The sequence below is a fragment of the Ranitomeya variabilis genome, chromosome 4, assembly GCF_051348905.1.
Source record: "Ranitomeya variabilis isolate aRanVar5 chromosome 4, aRanVar5.hap1, whole genome shotgun sequence".
In the NCBI taxonomy this organism is placed as follows: domain Eukaryota; kingdom Metazoa; phylum Chordata; class Amphibia; order Anura; family Dendrobatidae; genus Ranitomeya; species Ranitomeya variabilis.
The window spans coordinates 507,023,624-507,050,157 of NC_135235.1; positions in this window are offsets into that span (position 1 = coordinate 507,023,624).

Below are 26,534 nucleotides of genomic sequence, written 5' to 3' on the forward strand. Positions count from 1 at the left end.
CCTCCAAGTGCTTCACAGAAGTTTATAATGTAGAGCCGTAAAAAAAAATTAATATTAATTTTCACAAAAAATGATCTTTTTGCCCCAAATTTTTTATTTTCCCAAGGGTAGCAGGATAAATTGGACCCCAAAAGTTGTTGTGCAATTTGTCCTGAGTACGCTGATACTTCATATATGGGGATAAACCACTGTTTGGGCGCATGGCAGAGCTCGGAAGGGAAGGAGCGCCATTTGACTTTTCAATGCAAAATTGGCTGGAATTGAGATCGGAACCCATGTCGTGTTTGGAGAGCCCCTGACGTGCCTAAACAGTGGAAACCCCCACAAGTGACACCATTTTGGAAAGAAGACCCCCTAAGGAACTTATTTAGATGTGTGGTGAGCACTTTTAACCCCCAGTTGTTTCATTAAAGTTTAGAATGTAGCGCTGTGAAAATCAAAAAATCATTTTTTCTTTCCACAAAATGATGTTTTAGCCCGCAATTTTTTTTCCCCCAAGGGTAACAGGAGAAATTGGACCACAAAAGTTATTGTCCAATTTGTCCTGAGTACGCTGATACCCCATACATTGGGGGGAACCACTGTTTGGGCGCACGGCAGAGCTCGGAAGGGAAGGAGCGCCGTTTGAAATGCAGACTTAGATGGATTGGTCTGCAGGTGTCATGTTGCATTTGCAGAGCCCCTGATGTACTTAAACAGTAGAAACCCCCCACAAGTGACCCCATATTGGAAACTAGACCCCCCACGGAACTTATCTAGATGTGTTGTGAGAACTTTGAACCAACAAGTGTTTCACTACAGTTTATCACGCAGAGCCGTGAAAATAAAAAATATTTTTTTTCCACAAAAATTATATTTTAGCCCCCACATTTTTATTTTCCCAAGGGTAACAGGAGAAATTGGACAAAAAAAGTTGTTGTCCAATTTGTCCTGAGTACGCTGATACTTCATATATGGGGATAAACCACTGTTTGGGCGCACGGCAGAGCTCGGAAGGGAAGGAGCGCCGTTTGAAATGCAGACTTAGATGGATTGGTCTGCAGGTGTCATGTTGCATTTGCAGAGCCCCTGATATACCTAAACAGTAGAAACCCCCCACAAGTGACCCCATATTGGAAACTAGACCCCCCACGGAACTTATCTAGATGTGTTGTGAGAACTTTGAACCCCCAAGTGCTTCACTACAGTTTATAACGCAGAGCCGCGAAAATAAAAAATATATTTTTTTCCACGAAAATTATATTTTAGCCCCCATGTTTTTATTTTCCCAAGGGTAAGGCTGGTTTCACACTTGCGTTTTTTTAAAAAATGCATGTGTGAAAAAACGCATGTAATCGCAGTAAACCGCATGCGTTTTTTTAGACGCATGCGTTTTTATAGAAAAACACAAGAAAACAAGAAAAAACCAAAAAACCCTAACCCTAACCCTACCCCTACCCCTAACCTGAAATACGTGGCACTGAAATACGTGGCACTGAAATACGTTTATATACGTATATACGTGCCACGATATTTCAGTGGCCACGTATATAAGTGCCACGTATATAAGTGCCACGTATATAAGTGCCACGTATTTCATGTACATGCCACGATATTTAAGTGCCATGTATTTAAGTGCCACGTATTTAAGTGCCACGTATTTAAGTGCCACGTATTTAAGTGCCACGTATTTAAGTGCCACGTATTTAAGTGCCACGTATTTCACGTAAATGCCACGATATTTCAGTGCCACGTATTTCACTGAAATACCATGGCACTTAAATACGTGGCACTGAAATATCGTGGCACTGAAATATCGTGGCACTGAAATATCGTGGCACTGAAATACGTGGCACTGAAATACGTGGCACTGAAATACGTGGCACTATGACTGTCAGAAAATGTTCATTAAACGGTTAGGGATGAGTTTAGGGGTAGGGTTTGGATCCCTTTATCACCTTGATGGTGGTGGGTGACTTTTCAGTGTGTGTTCTGTTTTTTTTCTATAAAAACGCATGCGTTTTTAACGCAAACAAACGCGTTGAGATCGGACGCCATGTCGCGTTTGGAGAGCCCCTGATGTGCCTAAACAGTGAAAACTCCCCAATTCTAACTGAAACCCTAACCCCAACCCTAACCCTAGTCCTAACCCTAGCGCTACTTTCACACTAGCGTTTTTTTGCATACGTCGCAATGCGTCGTTTTGGCGAAAAAACGCATCCTGCAAAGTCATCTGCAGGATGCGTTTTTTCCCCAGAGACTAACATTAGCGACGTATTGACACACGTCGCAAGCGTCGTGCGACGGTTGCGTCGTGTTGTGGCGGACCGCCGGCAGCAAAAAACGTTACATGTAACTTTTTTTGTGCTGACAGTCCACCATTTCCGACCGCGCATGCGCGGCTGGAACTCCGCCCCCACCTCCCCGCACCTCACAATGGGGCAGCGGATGCGTGGAAAAACAGCATCCGCTGCCCCCGTTGTGCGGCGCTTGCACAGTATGCGTCGGTATGTCGGGCCGACGCAGCGCGACAGCCCCGTACCGACGCTAGTGTGAAAATAGCCTAACGGGAAAATGGAAATAAATATATTTTTTAAAATTTTATTATTTTTCCTAACTAAGGGGGTGATGAAGGGGGATTTGATTTACTTATATAGCGTTTTTTGGGCGGATTTTTATGGTTGGCAGCCGTCACACACTAAAAGACGCTTTTTATTGCAAACAATAGTTTTTGCATCACCACATTTTGAGAGCTATAATTTTTCCATATTTTGGTCCACAGAGTCATGTGAGATCTTGTTTTTTGCGGGACGAGTTGACGTTTTTGCTGGTACCATTTTCGGGTACATGACATTTTTTGATCGCTTTTTATTCCGATTTTTGGGAGGCGAAATGAACAAAAACCAGCAATTCCTGAAATTCTTTTAGGGGGGGCGTTTATACCGTTCCGCGTTTGGTAAAAAGGATAAAGCAGTTTTATTCGTCGGGTCAGTACGATTACAGCGATAACTCATTTATATAATTTTTTTATGTTTTGGCGCTTTTACACAATAAAAACTATTTTATATAAAAAATAATTGTTTTTGCATCGCTTTATTCTGAGAGCTATAACTTTTTTACTTTTCTGCTGATGATGCTGTATGGCGGCTTTTTTTTTGCGGGACAAAATGACGTTTTTAGCGGTACCATGGTTATTTATATCCGTCTTTTTGATCGCGTGTTATTCCACTTTTTGTTTGGCGGTATGAGAATAAAGCGTTGTTTTTTGCCTCGTTTTTTTTTTTTTTTTTTTTACGGTGTTCACTGAAGGGGTTAACTAGTGATATAGTTTTATAGGTGGGGTTGTTACAGACGCGGCGATACTAAATATGTGTACTTTTATTGTGTGGTGTTTTTTTTATTTAGATAAAGAAATGTATTTATGGGAATATATTTATTTTTTTTTTCTTTATTTAGGAATTTTTTATTTTTTTTTTTTTACACATGTGGAAAAATTTTTTTTTTACTTTTTTACTTTGTCCCAGGAGGGGACATCACAGATCGGTGATCAGACCGTGTGCATAGCACTCGGTCTGATCACCGATGTGACAGGCACGTTCCACAGGCTTGCCGGCGCCTGCTATGAGGATTCTCAGCAGACGCCGGCAAGCAGGGTCATCTTATGACCCGGAAGGAGTCCCGCGGCCATCTTGGATCCGGGGACTCCTTCCAGGTCACCGGAGCAGCGCGAAGATCGCGCTGCTCCGGTGGGAGAGCGCAGGGAGCCCCCGTCCCTGCGCGATCCCCCTCTATGCCGCTGTCACTATTGACAGCGGCATCAGAGGGGTTAAATGCCTGCGATCGGCGACAGCGCCGATCGTGGGCATTGCTGCGGGGTGTCAGCTGTCATATACAGCTGACACCCGCACCCGATCACCGCGGCGCTCAGCGCGAGACCGCGGTGATCGGGGCGCCGTACTAGTACTGCGGCTGGCACTAATGCAGTGTCGGCAGCGCCGTACTAGTACGGCGCATGGCACGAAGGGGTTAAGGAAGGCAAAGCAGCGGTAAACTGGTTAATGAGTCACATGGGCCGGTAATGTGTGCTTGCTCCCAGGCTGAAACTTAAGTGATTTTCACGTACAAAAAAAATAAATTAGTTAAAAGCTTCTCCTATACATTACAATGTTAATCACGGACTACACAGAGTGTGCACTGGTGCTATCTATGTGCTGTCCATGAGTGGCACAGGTTCATACACCTGTATAGGTGATTTTGTCTGCGACAACGATGAAAAACAAAAATGTCTCTGATTTTTATTTGGGGTCACAGTCTGCAAAAACATTTCGGCCTGTGAGCAGCACCATAGACTATAATGGAAAAGAAATAATAAAAACCACAGATAAAACATGTATGTGAGAAACGGACGTCTGAATGAGACTTTACTGTCATTACTGTGCTATAACATGTACATGACCACCGACCAGCCATATACACCTCAGTCAGCATCCTATACGGCCTATCCACACAGGAGGACACACAGCGACTGTTAATGTTTTGTGCACATTGAATGTCCTGTTCTCAGGAGTGCATGTCCTGTTTACCGGTTCAATATGCTACCAAGAACCTTTATTTTTAAGCTGGCTAAAAATCGTCTTACGTGACTAATAATCATTTTGCTCTTACATCAGGTGATTACTGACCTATTTAAATGAGCCAATAATCAGGAAAATGCGCTCTTACAATCACACATTTCATGATTATTGGCTCATCTAAATTGGCCATAATTCAGTTGCTGTGGGCTATGTAGGTCTGCAACATAAAACGTTTTGATTGTATGCTGCTGACCTGTACTTAGACCATCTAGAGAGCAAGATTACAGAAGTTACAAGATGTGGGCCTGTGTGCTTAAAAATGCCAGGGCTGAATTTCGGTCCCAGTCCGGCCCTGGGTGGAAGTCACATGCCAGAACAACAACTACTACTCCCATGATATATTTGTTGCTACGCAGGTCTTGCAGCAGTCTGTCCACTGCTTCCAGAGCCCTTTTGTGTGATATGGTGCAGTCATCCCAAATGATGGTACTTAATTTTTCTCATAATTCTCAATTAATCTCAGCAGTTCCTTGTTTCCATCATCATCTCACAAACTTGCCATGGCTACGTTTCTACTGATGGTGCAATTGTGAGATTAAGAGTTTCTTCTACTTAATTTTTGAAGCAATTTGGCCAGTCCTGATCCCTTGGCAATATTACACACGGGGCTGTCACTATGAGACAGGTTAAGTGGTAGTTTGAATGTTGAATGTGCTGTCCTGCCACCTTTTAAAAGCGTAGCTGCAATTCCAGAAGATGCCACTGCAAGTGCAATCTTTTTTTGTTGTCGAAATTTTGCCTGGAGCAAGTTGATTACAAATGTCTTTCCTCTTCCACCTTGAGCATCAAGGAAGACAATCCCACCTTTGTTGGTTTCACTGAAACTTAAAATGTAGTTATAGGCATCCCTTTGATCTGGTACCAATATTGGCTCGTTCTAGACACAAATGCTGTCAGTTCATCAATATTGTAGTTTGTTTCTATGAAAATCTCCCTACACATTTCGATGCCTTCAGAATTTCCTATTGGAGCAGGCAAACCAAGCAACTGTAGGGCTTTTCCTGACATTGCTATGCACTGATCTTCAAGGAGCAGTAAAGTTTCATTGAACATTTCCTCAGTGAAGTTGATGAGTTGCTGAGGATTTTCCCTTCTAATCTGCATGAGGATGTCCTCACTGAGATCAGTTTTGTACTTTGTCCAAATCTCAAGAGGATTTGAAATGCTACAGGTTGTTAGAATAACAGCAAAGAGGTGTCTTAGTCGCTTTGGGGTTTGTGTAGCTGCTGCTGCTTCACTGAGGGTCATGTCCCAGTGTCGATCATTTTCCAGAAGTCCTTTTCTTTGGCAAGCTTCCCTGAATGTTTCACACACATGGCCTCCGACAGCCTTCAGGTCAGAAAATGATGTAGGGCCTTTGACAACATGAAGTAACATGCGCAGGTAGAAGCACTCTGCATTTGACAGATGAACAGTGTAGACGCGACCATGAGTATCAGTTGCTTTCACCCCTAGATAGCCTTCAATATCAAGCCCCCGTTTCCTTCGTTCCAGTGTTTTTCTGGAGGCATTCCAAGTGTAGTACTTTGGTAAATCACAGTAGAGAATTGTTTTTGTAAAAGGGTCTTGTTGACACAGCTCAAAAAATGCCAAGAGGGTGGTCTTACATGGTGTTAGGAGCTGCTGCTGCAATTTTGCTTGATAAAAGTAAATTCTCTGTCCATTTTCCAAGTGCACACTCAGATGCACAACTGGTGGGTAGTAGGGTTGAGCGACTTTCATTTTTTTAAGATCGAGTAGGGTTTTGGGAAACCCGATTTTGTCCAGAGTCGAGTCGAGTGCAGTCGGCCGATTATCGCTAAAAGTCGGGGATCGACCGAAACACGAAACCCAATGCAAGTCAATGGGGAAGCATAGTCGGCAGTGAGTGGAGGCCAGGAAAACACCTACAGTGCCCATTTTAATGCCAAAAACATCCATTCTTGTTTCTGAAGCTTGCCAATCTTAATTAACTGTATAATAATAGTTGGGCATAGGGAATTGGGTGAAAGTTGTGGGGGGAGTAGGGCTGGCTCAAGTTTTTCGTGGGCCCAGGAAATGCGGACTACGTCACGGCGGTGTTGCAGGGAAAGGTAAGTATTTAAAAGTTGCAAGTGCTGTGATCCTGAGCAAGCAGGGGGGGGGCCCACTCGTTCGCATTGCCACTGGCACAGGGCCCCTCAAAGTACGGCGGTGTGTTTGCATGGCGGGGGCGCCTCCCACCAGCAGCGACACTTTTGCGTACTCTGAGGGGCCCTGTGCCAGTGACGTCGCCAACGAGTATGCCCCCCCACCTGATGAAGGAACCTGCACTTTCATCTGCACCTTCCTCTTTGTCCCTGTGTAAGGTGGTATAACATGCGGGAAGGGGAACCTTACTTTCAGCAGGGACAGATTCTGGCTGTGTAGAGTACAAGGGGAATGTAGTGGTCTAGGTCAATGTACCAGCAGACTCATTTAGCAGTGGCTGGGCAATGGGCAGGATGAGGAGGAAACAGATATAGGGCCAAAGAATAAAGTAGGCTACATGCAGTTCAAAATTGGTAACAGGACTAAACAGGCGGCATTGCTTTGTTCAGTGGAGTAGCAAACCCAAGAGCAGCAGACACTGTTTCAAGGGCCTAACCACACTAGTAGGCCAAATGCAGTTTAATATCTGATAGTATAGGGCGAAAGCCAGAATGTGGAAGCTCAGCTTTGTTCAGTTGAGGACAACACCAGGGAGGGGCAGACACCTTTAGTAGGCCGGAAAAGCCTATTGCATTTTTTAAAATGGTAATTTGGAGCAGAAGGTTGAAGCTCAGCTTTATTTACTTGAGGGCAACACCAGGGAGGGGCAGAAGCCGTTAGTAGGCCCTAACCACCATTTTTTTTTTTTAAACCACATAATGAGAGCCGGAAGGTTGAAGCTCAGCTTTATTTAGTTGAGGACAACACCAGGGAGGGGCACACAGACAGACACCTTTAGTAGGCCTGAAAAGCCTATTGCATTTTTCAAAATGGTAATTTGGAGCAGAAGGTTGAAGCTCAGCTTTATTTAGTTGAGGGCAACACCAGGGAGGGGCAGAAGCCGTTAGTAGGCCCTAACCACCATTTTTTTTTTAAAACCACATAATGAGAGCCGGAAGGTTGAAGCTCAGCTTTATTTAGTTGAGGACAACACCAGGGAGGGGCAGAAGCCGTTAGTAGGCCCTAACCACCATTTTTTTTTTTTAAACCACATAATGAGAGCCGGAAGGTTGAAGCTCAGCTTTATTTAGTTGAGGACAACACCAGGGAGGGGCACACAGACAGACACCTTTAGTAGGCCTGAAAAGCCTATTGCATTTTTCAAAATGGTAATTTGGAGCAGAAGGTTGAAGCTCAGCTTTATTTAGTTGAGGGCAACACCAGGGAGGGGCAGAAGCCGTTAGTAGGCCCTAACCACCATTTTTTTTTTAAAACCACATAATGAGAGCCGGAAGGTTGAAGCTCAGCTTTATTTAGTTGAGGACAACACCAGGGAGGGGCAGAAGCCGTTAGTAGGCCCTAACCACCATTTTTTTTTTTAAAACCACATAATGAGAGCCGGAAGGTTGAAGCTCAGCTTTATTTAGTTGAGGACAACACCAGGGAGGGGCAGAAGCCGTTAGTAGGCCCTAACCACCATTTTTTTTTTTAAAACCACATAATGAGAGCCGGAAGGTTGAAGCTCAGCTTTATTTAGTTGAGGACAACACCAGGGAGGGGCAGAAGCCGTTAGTAGGCCCTAACCACCATTTTTTTTTTAAAACCACATAATGAGAGCCGGAAGGTTGAAGCTCAGCTTTATTTAGTTGAGGACAACACCAGGGAGGGGCAGAAGCCGTTAGTAGGCCCTAACCACCATTTTTTTTTTTAAAACCACATAATGAGAGCCGGAAGGTTGAAGCTCAGCTTTATTTAGTTGAGGACAACACCAGGGAGGGGCAGAAGCCGTTAGTAGGCCCTAACCACCATTTTTTTTTTTAAAACCACATAATGAGAGCCGGAAGGTTGAAGCTCAGCTTTATTTAGTTGAGGACAACACCAGGGAGGGGCACACAGACAGACACCTTTAGTAGGCCTGAAAAGCCTATTGCATTTTTCAAAATGGTAATTTGGAGCAGAAGGTTGAAGCTCAGCTTTATTTAGTTGAGGGCAACACCAGGGAGGGGCAGAAGCCGTTAGTAGGCCCTAACCACCATTTTTTTTTTTTAAACCACATAATGAGAGCCGGAAGGTTGAAGCTCAGCTTTATTTAGTTGAGGGCAACACCAGGGAGGGGCAGAAGCCGTTAGTAGGCCCTAACCACCATTTTTTTTTTTTAAACCACATAATGAGAGCCGGAAGGTTGAAGCTCAGCTTTATTTAGTTGAGGGCAACACCAGGGAGGGGCAGAAGCCGTTAGTAGGCCCTAACCAAAGTTGAAGGCCAAATGCAGTTTAATTTCTGATACTATAGGCCGAAAGCCAGAAGGTGGAAGTTCCGATTTAGACAGTGGAGGACAATTTGAATTAGGGACTGCAGACAGACTTAGTAGGCTGTCCCCTGTGGACCATGCATCCACCACATTAACCCATTGCGCCGTAATGGACACGTAATCTTCCGTGGCCATGCCTACAGGTCCATGCGTCTGTTGTCAGGTGCACCTTTGTACTCACAGATTGCCAGAGTGCATGGACAATGCGGTCTTCTACATGCTGGTGGAGGGTTGGGATGGCTTTTCTCGCAAAAGAAGTGTCGACTGGTTAGCTTGTAGCGTGGTACAGCGTAGTCCATCATGGCCTTATTAATAGTAAATAAAATATATAACTAGGCTCTATGAACTTTTAAATAGGTTCCAGGGGTACACGGGCAGCATTGGTGTGGTCAGTGGAGGAGTATTGCAAGTAGGGGCTGCAGACAGGCTATCAAAGGCCTAAAATAACAAACAGTAGGCAGTCATGGCAGTTTTACATCGGTTACATGGATACACAGGCAGGCACTCCAGGCAGCATTGTGGTCAGTGGAGGAGTATTGCAAGTAGGGGCCGCAGACAGGCTATCAAAGGCCTAAAATAACAAACAATAGGCTCATGGCAGTTTTACAGCGGTTACATGGATACACGGGCAGGCAGCTTGGTGGTCAGTGGAGGAGTATTTAAAGTAGGGACCGCAGACAGGCTTCAAAGGCCTAACATAAGAAAATGGGCTGGCTGTAGGCACTTTATAATTGGTTCCAGGGGTACACGGGCAGCAGTGGTCTGGTCAGTGGAGGAGTATTTAAAGTAGGGACCGCAGACAGGCTATCAAAGGCCTAACATAACAAACAATAGGCTCATGGCAGTTTCACAGCGGTTACATGGATACACGGGCAGGCAGCTTGGTGGTCAGTGGAGGAGTATTGCAAGTAGGGGCTGCAGACAGGCTATCAAAGGCCTAAAATAACAAACAGTAGGCAGTCATGGCAGTTTTACATCGGTTACATGGATACACAGGCAGGCACTCCAGGCAGCATTGTGGTCAGTGGAGGAGTATTGCAAGTAGGGGCCGCAGACAGGCTATCAAAGGCCTAAAATAACAAACAATAGGCTCATGGCAGTTTTACAGCGGTTACATGGATACACGGGCAGGCAGCTTGGTGGTCAGTGGAGGAGTATTTAAAGTAGGGACCGCAGACAGGCTTCAAAGGCCTAACATAAGAAAATGGGCTGGCTGTAGGCACTTTATAATTGGTTCCAGGGGTACACGGGCAGCAGTGGTCTGGTCAGTGGAGGAGTATTTAAAGTAGGGACCGCAGACAGGCTATCAAAGGCCTAACATAACAAACAATAGGCTCATGGCAGTTTCACAGCGGTTACATGGATACACGGGCAGGCAGCTTGGTGGTCAGTGGAGGAGTATTGCAAGTAGGGGCTGCAGACAGGCTATCAAAGGCCTAAAATAACAAACAGTAGGCAGTCATGGCAGTTTTACATCGGTTACATGGATACACAGGCAGGCACTCCAGGCAGCATTGTGGTCAGTGGAGGAGTATTGCAAGTAGGGGCCGCAGACAGGCTATCAAAGGCCTAAAATAACAAACAATAGGCTCATGGCAGTTTTACAGCGGTTACATGGATACACGGGCAGGCAGCTTGGTGGTCAGTGGAGGAGTATTTAAAGTAGGGACCGCAGACAGGCTTCAAAGGCCTAACATAAGAAAATGGGCTGGCTGTAGGCACTTTATAATTGGTTCCAGGGGTACACGGGCAGCAGTGGTCTGGTCAGTGGAGGAGTATTTAAAGTAGGGACCGCAGACAGGCTATCAAAGGCCTAACATAACAAACAATAGGCTCATGGCAGTTTCACAGCGGTTACATGGATACACGGGCAGGCAGCTTGGTGGTCAGTGGAGGAGTATTGCAAGTAGGGGCTGCAGACAGGCTATCAAAGGCCTAAAATAACAAACAGTAGGCAGTCATGGCAGTTTTACATCGGTTACATGGATACACAGGCAGGCACTCCAGGCAGCATTGTGGTCAGTGGAGGAGTATTGCAAGTAGGGGCCGCAGACAGGCTATCAAAGGCCTAAAATAACAAACAATAGGCTCATGGCAGTTTTACAGCGGTTACATGGATACACGGGCAGGCAGCTTGGTGGTCAGTGGAGGAGTATTTAAAGTAGGGACCGCAGACAGGCTTCAAAGGCCTAACATAAGAAAATGGGCTGGCTGTAGGCACTTTATAATTGGTTCCAGGGGTACACGGGCAGCAGTGGTCTGGTCAGTGGAGGAGTATTTAAAGTAGGGACCGCAGACAGGCTATCAAAGGCCTAACATAACAAACAATAGGCTCATGGCAGTTTCACAGCGGTTACATGGATACACGGGCAGGCAGCTTGGTGGTCAGTGGAGGAGTATTGCAAGTAGGGGCTGCAGACAGGCTATCAAAGGCCTAAAATAACAAACAGTAGGCAGTCATGGCAGTTTTACATCGGTTACATGGATACACAGGCAGGCACTCCAGGCAGCATTGTGGTCAGTGGAGGAGTATTGCAAGTAGGGGCCGCAGACAGGCTATCAAAGGCCTAAAATAACAAACAATAGGCTCATGGCAGTTTTACAGCGGTTACATGGATACACGGGCAGGCAGCTTGGTGGTCAGTGGAGGAGTATTTAAAGTAGGGACCGCAGACAGGCTTCAAAGGCCTAACATAAGAAAATGGGCTGGCTGTAGGCACTTTATAATTGGTTCCAGGGGTACACGGGCAGCAGTGGTCTGGTCAGTGGAGGAGTATTTAAAGTAGGGACCGCAGACAGGCTATCAAAGGCCTAACATAACAAACAATAGGCTCATGGCAGTTTCACAGCGGTTACATGGATACACGGGCAGGCAGCTTGGTGGTCAGTGGAGGAGTATTGCAAGTAGGGGCTGCAGACAGGCTATCAAAGGCCTAAAATAACAAACAGTAGGCAGTCATGGCAGTTTTACATCGGTTACATGGATACACAGGCAGGCACTCCAGGCAGCATTGTGGTCAGTGGAGGAGTATTGCAAGTAGGGGCCGCAGACAGGCTATCAAAGGCCTAAAATAACAAACAATAGGCTCATGGCAGTTTTACAGCGGTTACATGGATACACGGGCAGGCAGCTTGGTGGTCAGTGGAGGAGTATTTAAAGTAGGGACCGCAGACAGGCTTCAAAGGCCTAACATAAGAAAATGGGCTGGCTGTAGGCACTTTATAATTGGTTCCAGGGGTACACGGGCAGCAGTGGTCTGGTCAGTGGAGGAGTATTTAAAGTAGGGACCGCAGACAGGCTATCAAAGGCCTAACATAACAAACAATAGGCTCATGGCAGTTTCACAGCGGTTACATGGATACACGGGCAGGCAGCTTGGTGGTCAGTGGAGGAGTATTGCAAGTAGGGGCCGCAGACAGGCTATCAAAGGCCTAAAATAACAAACAATAGGCTCATGGCAGTTTTACAGCGGTTACATGGATACACAGGCAGCTTGGTGGTGAGTGGAGGAGTAGTGCAAGGAGTGTCTGTCCCAGTACTCCCAAAATATAAATAGATGTTAATGTCTCGCAAAACAACCAAAACAAAAAAAAAAGGTGGCATACTTAGGTACAGGGGTGGGCTCATCTACTGAGTTTCTGACATAGTAATTTGGCAGTAACTATTTAATGGTGCCAATATAGGACACAGACACAGACTACTTTAAGTTGCATCATAGATGTCTACAAATTTGTATTGTCAGTGCCAGACATTGAATGATGTCAGCGAATAGACTAAAGATTGGTGGAGCTGTGCGACATAATTTTGCACGTGGTAGAGCACATTTTGAGCTGGGGTAGGGGGGAACTCTCTTGAGGCCGGCGGGACCGCCCCAGGGCCCCTCATGTTACAACGGTGTGTCTGACGTTGGGTGCGCACCACCACCGCCAGAGACACTACATTGTACTATGAGGGACCCAGTAGCAATGCCGTCAACCAAAAGCGAGCACACCCACCTCTTCAGACAAACAGCAGTCTCACGGGTGCTTGCGCCAAGTCGCGATACCACGGCCCCGTGTGGGGAGTTTTGCCATTTAGGGAGGTGTAAACATGTCGTATGCTGTACAATCAGCTGCAGCAAATTAGACATTAGAAAAGTAATTCACAGGCAAGAGCTTTTCATAGGAAAGCTAGGTGTCGGCCGGGCAAGGTGGGGCAAAAGATTTCGAAATCCAGTTGTGGTTCATTTTAATGAATGTTAGATCGTCAACATTTTGGGTAGCCAGACGAGTCCTTTTTTCGGTTAATATTGAACCTGCAGCACTGAATACTCTTTCTGATAGGACACTTGCTGCCGGGCAAGCAAGCTCCTGCAATGCATATTCTGCCAATTCTGGCCAGGTGTCTAATTTGGAGGCCCAGTAATCAAATGGGAATGACGGTTGAGGGAGAACATCGATAAGGGATGAAAAATAGTTAGTAACCATACTGGACAAATGTTGTCTCCTGTCACTTTCAATTGATGCAGCAGTACCTGTCCTGTCTGCGGTCATAGCAAAATCACTCCACAACCTGGTCAGAAAACCCCTCTGTCCAATGCCACTTCTGATGTGTGCACCCCTAACACTCCTAGTCTGCTGCCCCCTGGAGCTCGTGTGAGAACGATCACGTGCGCTGTGTGCTGGGAATGCCTGAAGCAAACGGTCAACAAGAGTTGATTGTTTGGTTGCTAATATTAGTTCCAAGTTCTCATGTGGCATAATATTTTGCAATTTGCCTTTATAGCGTGGATCAAGGAGGCAGGCCAACCAGTAATCGTCATCGTTCATCATTTTCGTAATGCGTGTGTCCCTTTTTAGGATACGTAAGGCATAATCCGCCATGTGGGCCAAAGTTCCAGTTGTCAAATCTCCGGTTGTGATTGGTTGAGGGGCAGTTGCAGGCAAATCTACGTCACTTGTGTCCCTCAAAAAACCAGAACCCGGCCGTGACACGCAACCAAATTCCTGTGCCCCCGGGAAAGGTTCGGCATTAAAAATATACTCATCCCCATCATCCTCCTCGTCCTCCACCTCCTCTTCGCCCGCTACCTCGTCCTGTACACTGCCCTGACCAGACAATGGCTGACTGTCATCAAGGCTTTCCTCTTCCTCTGGTGCAGACGCCTGCTCCTTTATGTGCGTCAAACTTTGCATCAGCAGACGCATTAGGGGGATGCTCATGCTTATTACGGCGTTGTCTGCACTAACCAGCCGTGTGCATTCCTCAAAGCACTGAAGGACTTGACACATGTCTTGTATCTTAGACCACTGCACACCTGACAACTCCATGTCTGCCATCCTACTGCCTGCCCGTGTATCCTCCCACAAATAAATAACAGCACGCCTCTGTTCGCACAGTCTCTGAAGCATGTGCAGTGTTGAGTTCCACCTTGTTGCAACGTCTATGATTAGGCGATGCTGGGGAAGGTTCAAAGACCGCTGATAGGTCTGCATACGGCTGGCGTGTACAGGCGAACGTCGGATATGTGAGCAAAGTGCACGCACTTTGAGGAGCAGGTCGGAGAACCCAGGATAAGTTTTCAATAAGCACTGCACCACCAGGTTTAAGGTGTGAGCCAGGCAAGGAATGTGTTTCAGTTGGGAAAGGGAGATGGCAGCCATGAAATTCCTTCCGTTATCACTCACTACCTTGCCTGCCTCAAGATCTACTGTGCCCAGCCACGACTGCGTTTCTTGTTGCAAGAACTCGGACAGAACTTCCGCGGTGTGTCTATTGTCGCCCAAGCACTTCATAGCCAATACAGCCTGCTGACGCTTGGCAGTAGCTGGCCCATAATGGGACAACTGGTGTGCAACAGTGTCATCTGCCGATGGAGTGGTTGGCAGACTGCGTTCTGTGGAAGAGCTGTAGCTTCTGCAGGAGGACGAGGAGGAGGAGGAGGAGGGGGTGCGAACGCCTACAGCCAACTGTTTCCTAGACCGTGGGCTAGGCACAACTGTCCCTAAATTGATGTCGCCTGTGGACCCTGCATCCACCACATTCACCCAGTGTGCCGTGATGGACACATAACGTCCCTGGCCATGCCTACTGGTCCATGCATCTGTAGTCAGGTGCACCTTTGTACTCACAGATTGCCTGAGTGCATGGACGATGCGCTGTTTAACATGCTGGTGCAGGGCTGGGATGGCTTTTCTGGAAAAAAAGTGTCGACTGGGTAGCTCGTATCGTGGTTCAGCGTACTCCATCAGGGCTTTGAAAGCTTCGCTTTCAACTAACCGGTAGGGCATCATCTCTAACGAGATTAGTCTAGCTATGTGGGCGTTAAAACCCTGTGTACGCGGATGCGAGGATAAGTACTTCCTTTTTCTAACCAGAGTCTCATGTAGGGTGAGCTGGACTGGAGAGCTGGAGATCGTGGAACTTTCGGGTGTGCCGGTGTACATGGCAGACTGAGAGACGGTTGGAGACGGTATTGTTTCCGCCGGTGCCCTAGATGCAATATTTCCTCCTACAAAACTGGTGATTCCCTGACCCTGACTGCTTTTGGCTGGCAAAGAAACCTGCACAGATACTGCCTGTGGTGCGGAAAATGGTGGCCTTACAGTGACGGAAGGGATGTTGCGTTGCTGACTAGCTTCATTGGCCGAGGGTGCTACAACCTTGAGGGACGTTTGGTAGTTAGTCCAGGCTTGAAAATGCATGGTGGTTAAGTGTCTATGCATGCAACTAGTATTTAGACTTTTCAGATTCTGACCTCTGCTTAAGCTAGTTGAACATTTTTGACAGATGACTTTGCGCTGATCAGTTGGATGTTGTTTAAAAAAATGCCAGACTGCACTCTTCCTAGACTCGGATCCCTTTTCAGGGATTGCAGACTGAGCTTTAACCGGATGGCAACGCTGTGCTCCAACAGGTTTTGGCTTTGACACGCGTTTTGGGCCAGATACGGGCCCGGCAGATGTAACCTGTTGCGATGTTGATGCCTGCTGCGGCCCCTCCTCCACCTCCGCTTCTGAACTACTGCCGCCTGCACCCTGTTCCCCCAATGGCTGCCAATCGGGGTCAATAACTGGGTCATCTATTACCTCCTCTTCGAGCTCGTGTGCAACTTCGTCTGTGTCACTGTGTCGGTCGGTGGTATAGCGTTCGTGGCGGGGCAACATAGTCTCATCAGGGTCTGATTGTGGATCTGTACCCTGAGAGGGCAATGTGGTGGTCTGAGTCAAAGGAGCAGCATAGTACTCTGGCTGTGGCTGTGCATCAGTGCACTCCATGTCAGAATATACTTGTAATGGGCATGGCCTGTTAAATGTTTCACTTTCTAAGCCAGGGACGGTATGTGTAAAGAGCTCCATGGAGTGACCCGTTGTGTCGCCTGCTGCATCCTTCTCTCTTGTTGTAGTTTTTGCTGAGGAGGACAAGGAAGCGACTTGTCCCTGACCGTGAACATCCACAAGCGACGCGCTGCTTTTACATTTACCAGTTTCGGAAGAGGAGGCAAAAGAGCTAGAGGCTGAGTCTGCAATGTAAGCCAAAACTTGCTGTTGCTGCTCCGCCTTTAAAAGCGGTTTTCCTACTCCCAGAAAAGAGAGCGTTCGAGGCCTTGTGTAGCCTGACGACGAAACTGGCTCCACAGCTCCAGACTTAGGTGGAATATTTTTATCCCCACGACCACCTGATGCTCCTCTACCACTACCATCATTACCAGCTGACAATGAACGCCCACGACGACCTCTTGCACCAGACTTCCTCATTGTTTTAAAATCTTAACCAAAGTAACTTTATTTGTTGCTGTCAAACAACTTACACGGTGAGCTATAACTTCAGTATGATTTCAATATCCCTTAACAGGTTGGTGAGACCACAAGGAAAATCAGGCACAATGTTACACACTCTGTTTTCTGTGGCACAAAATCACAGAGATGACACACACGCAGGACTGTCACTCAAGCACTAATGTCAATATTAATCTCCCACCTAATTTATTTTTTTTTTTTTCTCAGGGAGACTTTAGAAACCAAATAATATTAAAAAAAAAAAAAAAAAAGGCTTTCTATGGCCCACAATTAGAGAGAGAGAGGTGGCACACCCAGGAGTCAAGACTGGCACACAAGCTGAGAGGGCAATATTACTCTCCCACTGTTTTTTTATGTATTTTTTGTTTTTTCAGGGAGACTTTAGAAACCCAATAATATTTTAAAAAAAAAATAAATAGGCTTTCTATGGCCCACTGAATGAGAGGGAGAGAGGTGGCACACCCAGGAGTCAAGACTGGCACACAAGCTGAAAGGGCAATATTACTCTCCCACTGTTTTTTTAGGTTTTTTTTTTTTTTTCAGGGAGACTTTAGAAACCCAATAATATTTTAAAAAAAAAATAAATAGGCTTTCTATGGCCCACTGAATGAAAGGGAGAGAGGTGGCACACCCAGGAGTCAAGACTGGCACACAAGCTGAAAGGGCAATATTACTCTCCCACTGTTTTTTTATGTATTTTTTGTTTTTTCAGGGAGACTTTAGAAACCCAATAATATTTAAAAAAAAAAATAAATAGGCTTTCTATGGCCCACTGAATGAGAGGGAGAGAGGTGGCACACCCAGGAGTCAAGACTGGCACACAAGCTGAAAGGGCAATATTAATCTCCCACTGTTTTTTTAGGTTTTTTTTTTTTTTTCAGGGAGACTTTAGAAACCAAATAATATAAAAAAAAAAAAAAAAAAAAAAAATAGGCTTGCTATAGCCCACTGAATGAGAGATAGCACACACAGCAGTGGCACACAAGCCCTGACTGAGGCCAATATTTTTCTCCCACTGATTGATGTAGTGTTTTTGTGTTGAGGTAGAATTTAGAACACAAATCACGGAAAAAATAAATAGGCTTTCTATGGCCCACTGAATGAAAGGGAGAGAGGTGGCACACCCAGGAGTCAAGACTGGCACACAAGCTGAAAGGGCAATATTACTCTCCCACTGTTTTTTTATGTATTTTTTGTTTTTTCAGGGAGACTTTAGAAACCCAATAATATTTAAAAAAAAAAATAAATAGGCTTTCTATGGCCCACTGAATGAGAGGGAGAGAGGTGGCACACCCAGGAGTCAAGACTGGCACACAAGCTGAAAGGGCAATATTACTCTCCCACTGTTTTTTTAGGTTTTTTTTTTTTTTTTCAGGGAGACTTTAGAAACCCAATAATATTTTAAAAAAAAAATAAATAGGCTTTCTATGGCCCACTGAATGAGAGGGAGAGAGGTGGCACACCCAGGAGTCAAGACTGGCACACAAGCTGAAAGGGCAATATTACTCTCCCACTGTTTTTTTAGGTTTTTTTTTTTTTTTCAGGGAGACTTTAGAAACCCAATAATATTTAAAAAAAAAAATAAATAGGCTTTCTATGGCCCACTGAATGAAAGGGAGAGAGGTGGCACACCCAGGAGTCAAGACTGGCACACAAGCTGAAAGGGCAATATTACTCTCCCACTGTTTTTTTATGTATTTTTTGTTTTTTCAGGGAGACTTTAGAAACCCAATAATATTTTTAAAAAAAAATAAATAGGCTTTCTATGGCCCGCTGAATGAGAGGGAGAGAGGTGGCACACCCAGGAGTCAAGACTGGCACACAAGCTGAAAGGGCAATATTACTCTCCCACTGTTTTTTTAGGTTTTTTTTTTTTTTTCAGGGAGACTTTAGAAACCAAATAATATTAAAAAAAAAAAAAAAAAAAAAAAAAATAGGCTTGCTATAGCCCACTGAATGAGAGATAGCACACACAGCAGTGGCACACAAGCCCTGACTGAGGCCAATATTTTTCTCCCACTGATTGATGTAGTGTTTTTGTGTTGAGGTAGAATTTAGAACACAAATCACGGAAAAAATAAATAGGCTTTCTATGGCCCACTGAATGAAAGGGAGAGAGGTGGCACACCCAGGAGTCAAGACTGGCACACAAGCTGAAAGGGCAATATTACTCTCCCACTGTTTTTTTATGTATTTTTTGTTTTTTCAGGGAGACTTTAGAAACCCAATAATATTTTTTAAAAAAAATAAATAGGCTTTCTATGGCCCACTGAATGAGAGGGAGAGAGGTGGCACACCCAGGAGTCAAGACTGGCACACAAGCTGAAAGGGCAATATTACTCTCCCACTGTTTTTTTAGGTTTTTTTTTTTTTTCAGGGAGACTTTAGAAACCAAATAATATTAAAAAAAAAAAAAAAAAATAGGCTTGCTATAGCCCACTGAATGAGAGATAGCACACACAGCAGTGGCACACAAGCCCTGACTGAGGCCAATATTTTTCTCCCACTGATTGATGTAGTGTTTTTGTGTTGAGGTAGATTTTAGAACACAAATCACGGAAAAAATAAATAGGCTTTCTATGGCCCACTCAGTGAGAGATGGCACACACAGGGATGGCACTGTAGCAGAAATGCCAATCTTAATCTCCCACAAAAAAAAAAAAAAAAAAAAAAAAAAAACTGTCCTACAATTACTATCTCCCTGCAGTAATGTAAGCCAGGTATGGCAGGCAGCAATAGGAGTGGACTGATGCACAAATTAAATAAAAAGTGTGGACAAACAAAAAAGATAGCTGTGCAGAAAGGAAGGAACAAGAGGATATGTGCTTTGAAAAAAGCAGTTGGTTTCCACAGTGGCGTACACACAGCAATACAGCTATCACGGAGCCTTCTAGGGCAGCCCAATGAGCTACAGCGCTGAGGGGAAAAAAAAAAAAAAATAGCTTCCACAGTCCCTGCACACCGAAGGTGGTGTTGGACAGTGGAAATCGCTGCAGCACAAGCGGTTTGGTGGTTAGTGGACCCTGCCTAACGCTCTCCCTGCTTCTGACGAAGCGGCAGCAACCTCTCCCTAAGCTCAGATCAGCAGCAGTAAGATGGCGGTCGGCGGGAACGCCCCTTTATAGCCCCTGTGACGCCGCAGACAGCAAGCCAATCACTGCAATGCCCTTCTCTAAGATGGTGGGGACCAGGATCTATGTCATCACGCTGCCCACACTCTGCGTTCACCTTCATTGGCTGAGAAATGGCGCTTTTCGCGTCATTGAAACGCGACTTTGGCGCGAAAGTCGCGTACCGCATGGCCGACAAGCACAGGGGTCGGATCGGGTTTCATGAGACGCCGACTTAGCCAAAAGTCGGCGACTTTTGAAAATGATCGACCCGTTTCGCTCAACCCTAGTGGGTAGTGCTCATGAATGGAGAATCCTAGTATTCTCCAAACAGCTTCATTGCTGCTTATGTACCTGCCCACCTGGAATGCCACCACTTCATCAATAATAGGTCCATTTTTCTGGAGTTCAAAAACTGCTTGATCACTTCCTTTGTGGACAGATATACTTGATTGATTTCACAGAGTGGCAAGATTCGACATTTATGTGGGCCTGGAAGATTTTTGAGAACATAGGGTTGTAAGGCACTACCCACCTGTTGTCAATTTCTATCTCTTGGAGTGATGATCCAACACGCATTTTGAGCTTTGCTGTGAAACCACCATCCCCTGGCTTTCTTCTTCAGTAGACTGGATATCCATCTTGTCCTGTTTGGGTTTCTTGGACCAGGGATCGTGGGTAATGCTTTGAACACCTGCCATCAATCATACAGGGAGGATTTTTGTTGAGACTCCCACACAGACCAGGGATCATGTTTTTTGTGATATGTCAAACAGCAATGGGTCAATCTGAAGGTCTGGCAATTCGGCACGGATGATATTGTCAATTTCGGTAGGCTGTATGTTTTGCTTCAGCCAGATCAAGATGTGGGCATGAGGAAGGCCTCTTTTTTGTCATTCAACTGAATACATCCAGCACTGCGTCTCACCATAAATATGTGATTTTGTGATGAGATTAGTCATTTTTGAAAGTTTCTGTTTGAAAACCCGAGCAATAAGGTCATGGCTATTCACTGTTTTTTGGCCCGGCAACAGGTGCCCTCCAATTTACTCCCAGGCAGGACTGCAAGTAAAGGTGATGAAAACTTCTGGATGGCCATACTTTCTCGCGTAAATCATTGCATCCTGTGTGTACTCATGCATGTGTCGTGGGCTTCCAGTGGCAGTTGATGGAAGAATAACCATTTTCCCCAACTCTTTTGGGTCAGCATCATTTGCAACAGTGTCTCTAAGGTGAATATATTCCTCTGCCCTGAGCTACTTTTGATTAAGTCGGATATATAAAAGATGTTCACTCTCAATCTTTGCATACATGTCAACAATAAATTGGTGGAAGAGGTGTTTGCATTTCAAGATATGATTTTCCTCTGCAAATCTTGTCATGATCCTATATGCATAGAAGTCCATGGCAGACACTTTTTTTTCCTGAAGGGTTGCCTGTTGTAGGATCTGTCTGAGGTATTCCAAAGTGATAGCCATCCTGTCCCTGCCAAAAGATGATTGGATATTGCAAACCATCATAGGACTTGTGAGTTTCTGCTACTCATTGCGAACTATTGTTCCTTTTCTGAAGCACAATGTCACGGCTTTGAAAATCATTACCTACAATCAAGATGGCTACCTCATCAAATGTGGGAGCATTGAAACGTCGCTGATGTTCACCTTGTGGTGTTTTGTCAGCTCGAATGACAACCTTGTAATCGCCATTTGGCATGCATTCAAGTGCAGTCTTGAAAAGTTGAACACATGGATTGTTGGAGTGAAGGAACTGCTGCAAAATAGTGACAATATCAAGGCGAGTGATAGGAATTAAAGAGCATCTCCGCTGAGCCTCTGCTTCTTTATTTCCCATGAAGAAGAGTTGAAGAAATTGAGGTTCTTCTCCTTGTAATGGAAGCAGTGAGCCAATTGAGTGGTAATCCTGTCCTTGAACTTTAAATGTCGGCATAAATCCTGTTGTAAACATTTCTTTTGTTGCATCAAATGATGTCATTTGGAAGCAGGAGTTGTACTTCCTGATGTCGTCCAACAAATGCTTCGATATTCTACCGGTACCTGTCATCAGAGACTTTAGGGGATCTGGTGGTGACAGGAGAGGTGGAAGTTTTATCTTGCCATTTGCACAGCATAAACCTGGTGGTTCATCTTTTCATTTCAGGGCACTGCAGTACATGCAAACCACATTCATTTTTCCTATCTGAACTTTAGGATTATCCTGATAGTTTATGTCTGACTGGTAACAAAAAGCTGCATGTTTCAAATCTCCAACCATTTCCTGTGCCCTCGTGGAAGAAATAGCAATTCTTTTAGTGGCAAGTCAGCCTTCTCTCTGCTGAGATGACTCATTGGCCCTTGAGGCAGCAGCTCTTCTTCTCTTATCTGCAAGCCTTGCTTCCCTCTCCTAAGAAAGTTCATTGGCTCTTGAGGAAGCAGTTCTTGTTCTCTTGTCTGCAAGCCTCACTTTCCTCTCTTCAGAAAGTTCACTGGCTCTTGTGGAAGCAGCTCCTGTCTTCATGTCTGCAAGCCTCGCTTCCCTCTCTTCAGAAAGTTAATTGGCTCTTGAGGAAGCAGCTCTTGTTTTCATGTCTGCAGGCCTCACTTCCCTCTCCTCAGAAAGTTCATTGGCTCTTGAGGAAGCAGCTCTTGTTTTCATGTCTGCAAGCCTTGCTTCCCTGTCCACAGAAAGTTCATTGACCCTTGAGAAGGCAGCTCTTGTTCTCTTGTCTGCAAGCCTCGCTTCCCTCTGCTCAGAAAGTTCATTGGCTCTTGAGGAAGCAGCTTCTGTTCTAGTGTGTGTCAGCCTTGTTTCTCGGTCTTCACATTTTTCATTGGCCCATAATGCAACTTTTCTTTTCGCATCAGCTGACATTCGTGCCATGGAATTCCTTTTTATATGAGGCATTATTGTGGTAAAAATAGTCTGTAACTGGCAGTTTCTATATCCTCTCACATAGAGGTAATGTGACTGACATCAGCCTTTCCACCAACACACCCTAACTGACATGCTATTACCTCACACAAGCTTTGTTATACTGAGAATGTCAATTGTTACCTATATTAACCAATCAGAGCTCAGATTAATTAACTGTAGCAAAATAGAAGCTGATCAGTGATTGGCTGCTATTGGCAGCCAGATAAATCCCCAGCCAACAGGAAGCCCTCCCCCCTGGCAGTATATATTAGCTCACACATACACATAATAAACAGGTCATGTGACTGGCAGCTGCCGTATTTCCTATATGGTACATTTGTTGCTCTTGTAGTTTGTCTGCTTATTAATCAGATTTTTATTTTTGAAGGATAATACCAGACTTGTGTGTGTTTAAGGGCGAGTTTCATGTGTCAAGTTGTGGGCGTTGAGTTGCGTGTGGCGACATGCATGTAGCGACTTTTGTGAGATGAGTTTTGTGTGGCGACATGCGTGTAGCAACTTTTTGTGTGTCGAGTTGCATGTGACAGGTTAGTGTAGCAAGTTGTGTGCAGCAAGTTTTGCGCATGGCGAGTTTTGCGCGTGGTGAGTTTTATGTGTAGTGCGTTTTGAGTATGTGCAAGTTTTGTGTGAGGCAACGTTTGCACGTGTTGCAACTTTTATGCATGTGACAATTTTTCCACATGTGCAAGTTTTGCTTGTGGCGAGTTTTCCATGAGGTGAGTTTTGCACGTGTGGCGAGTTTTGTGTGAGCCTAGTTTTGCATGTGGCAAGTTTTGTATGTGGCGAATTTTGCGCGTGGCAAGTTTTGAGTGGCGACTCTTGTGTTTCGACTTTTATGTGGCGAGGTTGGTGTATGTGTGGTGAAATGTATGCTGAGGGTGATATGTGTTCAAGCACGTGGTAGTGTGTGGCACATTTTGTGTGTTCATATCCCCGTGTGTGGTAAGTATCCCATGTCGAGGCCCCACCTTAGCAACTGTACGGTATATACTCTTTGGCGCCATGGCTCTCATTCTTTAAGACCCCCTTGTTCACATCTGGCAGCTGTCAATTTGCCTCCAACACTTTTCCTTTCACTTTTTCCCCATTATGTAGATAGGGGCAAAATTGTTTGGTGAATTGGAACGCGCGGGGTTAAAATTTCGCCTCACAACATAGCCTATGACGCTTTTGGGGTCCAGATGTGTGACTGTGCAAAATTTTGTGGCTGTAGCTGTGATGCAGCAGATGCCACTCCCGGACAGACACACACACATACATAAACACACACACACACACACACACACACACACACACACACACACACACACACACACACACATTCAGCTTTATATATTAGATATACACAAGCATGTTTTCCAACAAACTTTATTACAGTAAGAATATACAAACAATGAATATACTGATAGAAGACTCTTTTGCTTACTACTTGCAATGTTCTTAGTCATTGTTTAACCCTTTAGTGACCAAGCCGATTTTGACCTTAATGACCAAGCCAAATTTGTGGAATCTAACCAGTGTCCTTTTATGTGGTAATTACTCTGGAACGCTTCAACGGATCCCACTGATTCTGAGAATGTTTTCTCATTACATATTGTACTGTAAATTAGTGGTAAGATTTGTTCGATATTACTTGTATTTATTTGTGAAAATATCAGAAATTTGGGCAAAAATGTCAAAAATGTTGCAATTTTAAAACTTTGAATTCTTATGCCCTTAAATCAGAAAGTTGTGTTACACTAAATAACATTTCCCATATGTCTACTTTACATCTACATAATTTTTGAAACATAATTTTTTTTTATAGGAAGTTATAAGAGTTAAAAGTTGATCAGCAATTTCTAATTTCTCCAACAAAACTTGCAAACCTATTTTTTTAGGGATCACATCACATTTGAAGTGACTTTTGGGGGCCTATGTGACAGAAAATACCCAAAAGTGACACCATTCTAAAAACTGCACCTTACAAATTACTCAAAACCACATTCAAAAAAGTTTCTGAACCCTTCTGATGCTTCACAGGAACTAAAGAAATGTGAAAGGAAAAAATTAACATTTACATTGTTTTCATAAAAATGTTACTTTACCTCCAAATTTGTTATTTTAATGGTTTTCAAGGGTTGCAGGAGAAAGGGGACCCTAAAATTTGTTGTGCAATTTCTCCTAAGTATGCCGATAGCCCATATATGGAGGAAATCAACTGTTTGGGTGCACAGCAGATCTCGGAAGGGAAGGAGCACCATTTAACTTTTAGAATGCAAAATTGGCAGGAATCGAGAGCGGAGGCCATGTCACGTTTGGAGAGCCCCTGATGTGCCTAGTAGAGTAGAAACCCCTGCGTGACCCCATTTTGGAAACTAGACCCCTCAAGGAATGTATCGAGATGTGTGGTGTGCACCTTAAACCACCAGGTGCTTTACAGAAGTTTATAACGTAGAGCTGTGAAAATAAAAAGAAAATACAAAAAAAAAATCACATTTTACCCACAAAAATGTATTTTAGCCCCCATTTTTTATTATCACAAAAAGAACAGGAGAAAATGGACACCAAAATATGTTACTATGTTGTGCAATTTCTCCAGAATATGTTGGGGAATACTACTATTTGGGCGCAAGGCAGGTCTCGGAAGTGAAGGAACACCGTTTAATTTTTTGAATGCTGATGCGGAGGAAAACTACTGTTTGGGTGTATGGCAGGGTTGGAAAGGAAGGACTGACATTTTGGAACCCAGACTTTGATGGAATCATGCGCTGGCATCATATCGCGTTTGGAGAGCCCCTAATTTGACTAAACAGTAAAACCCTACCACAAGTCACCCCATTTTGGAAACTAGACCCATCAATAATTTTATCCAGGGGTATAGTGAGCATTTTGAGCCCACAGGTACGACAAAGAATTTGATAACATTAGGTCGTCATATTGAAAATTTTCATTTTTTTCCCAAAAATGTTTTACCCAAAAATTTTTAATTTTCACAATGGATAGTAGGAGAAAATGGACCCCATAATTCGTTGTGCAAGTTGTCCTGAACGTGACTATACCCCATATGTAGTCAAAAACTTCTACTTGGGCACATAGTAGGGCTAGGAAAGGAAAGAGTGCTATTTGCCTGGGATAGGTTCTGAATGCCGTGTCACATTTAAAGAGCTTCTGACATTGAAAACAGCAGAAACTCCCCACAAGTGACCCCATTTTGGAAATAAACCCCTCAAGGAATTTATCTAGGGGTGTAGTGAGTATTTTGAATCAATAGGTGCCTCACAGAATTTCCTAACATTGAGACATGGAAATATTACATTTTTTCGGTAAAAGTGTAATTTGTGTATTTGCTGCAAATTTATCAGGTATACAAGGGTTAAGGTGAAACTAGACCCCAAAATTTCTTGCGCAATTTCTCCTGAATGCAGTACTTCCCCATATGTTGTCAGAAATTACTGTTAGGTCACATGTCAGGGCTGAGAAGGAAGGAGCACTATTTGTCTTTTGGAGCACAGATTTTGCTAGAATAGTTTGCGAGCAACATTTGTGGAGCCCCTAAAGGGCCAGAACAGCAAAAAAAAAACAAAAGTAACCCCACTGAAGAAACTGCACCTCTCAAAGAATTCATCTACGGCTGCAGTGACTATTTTGTAACATTCAAGC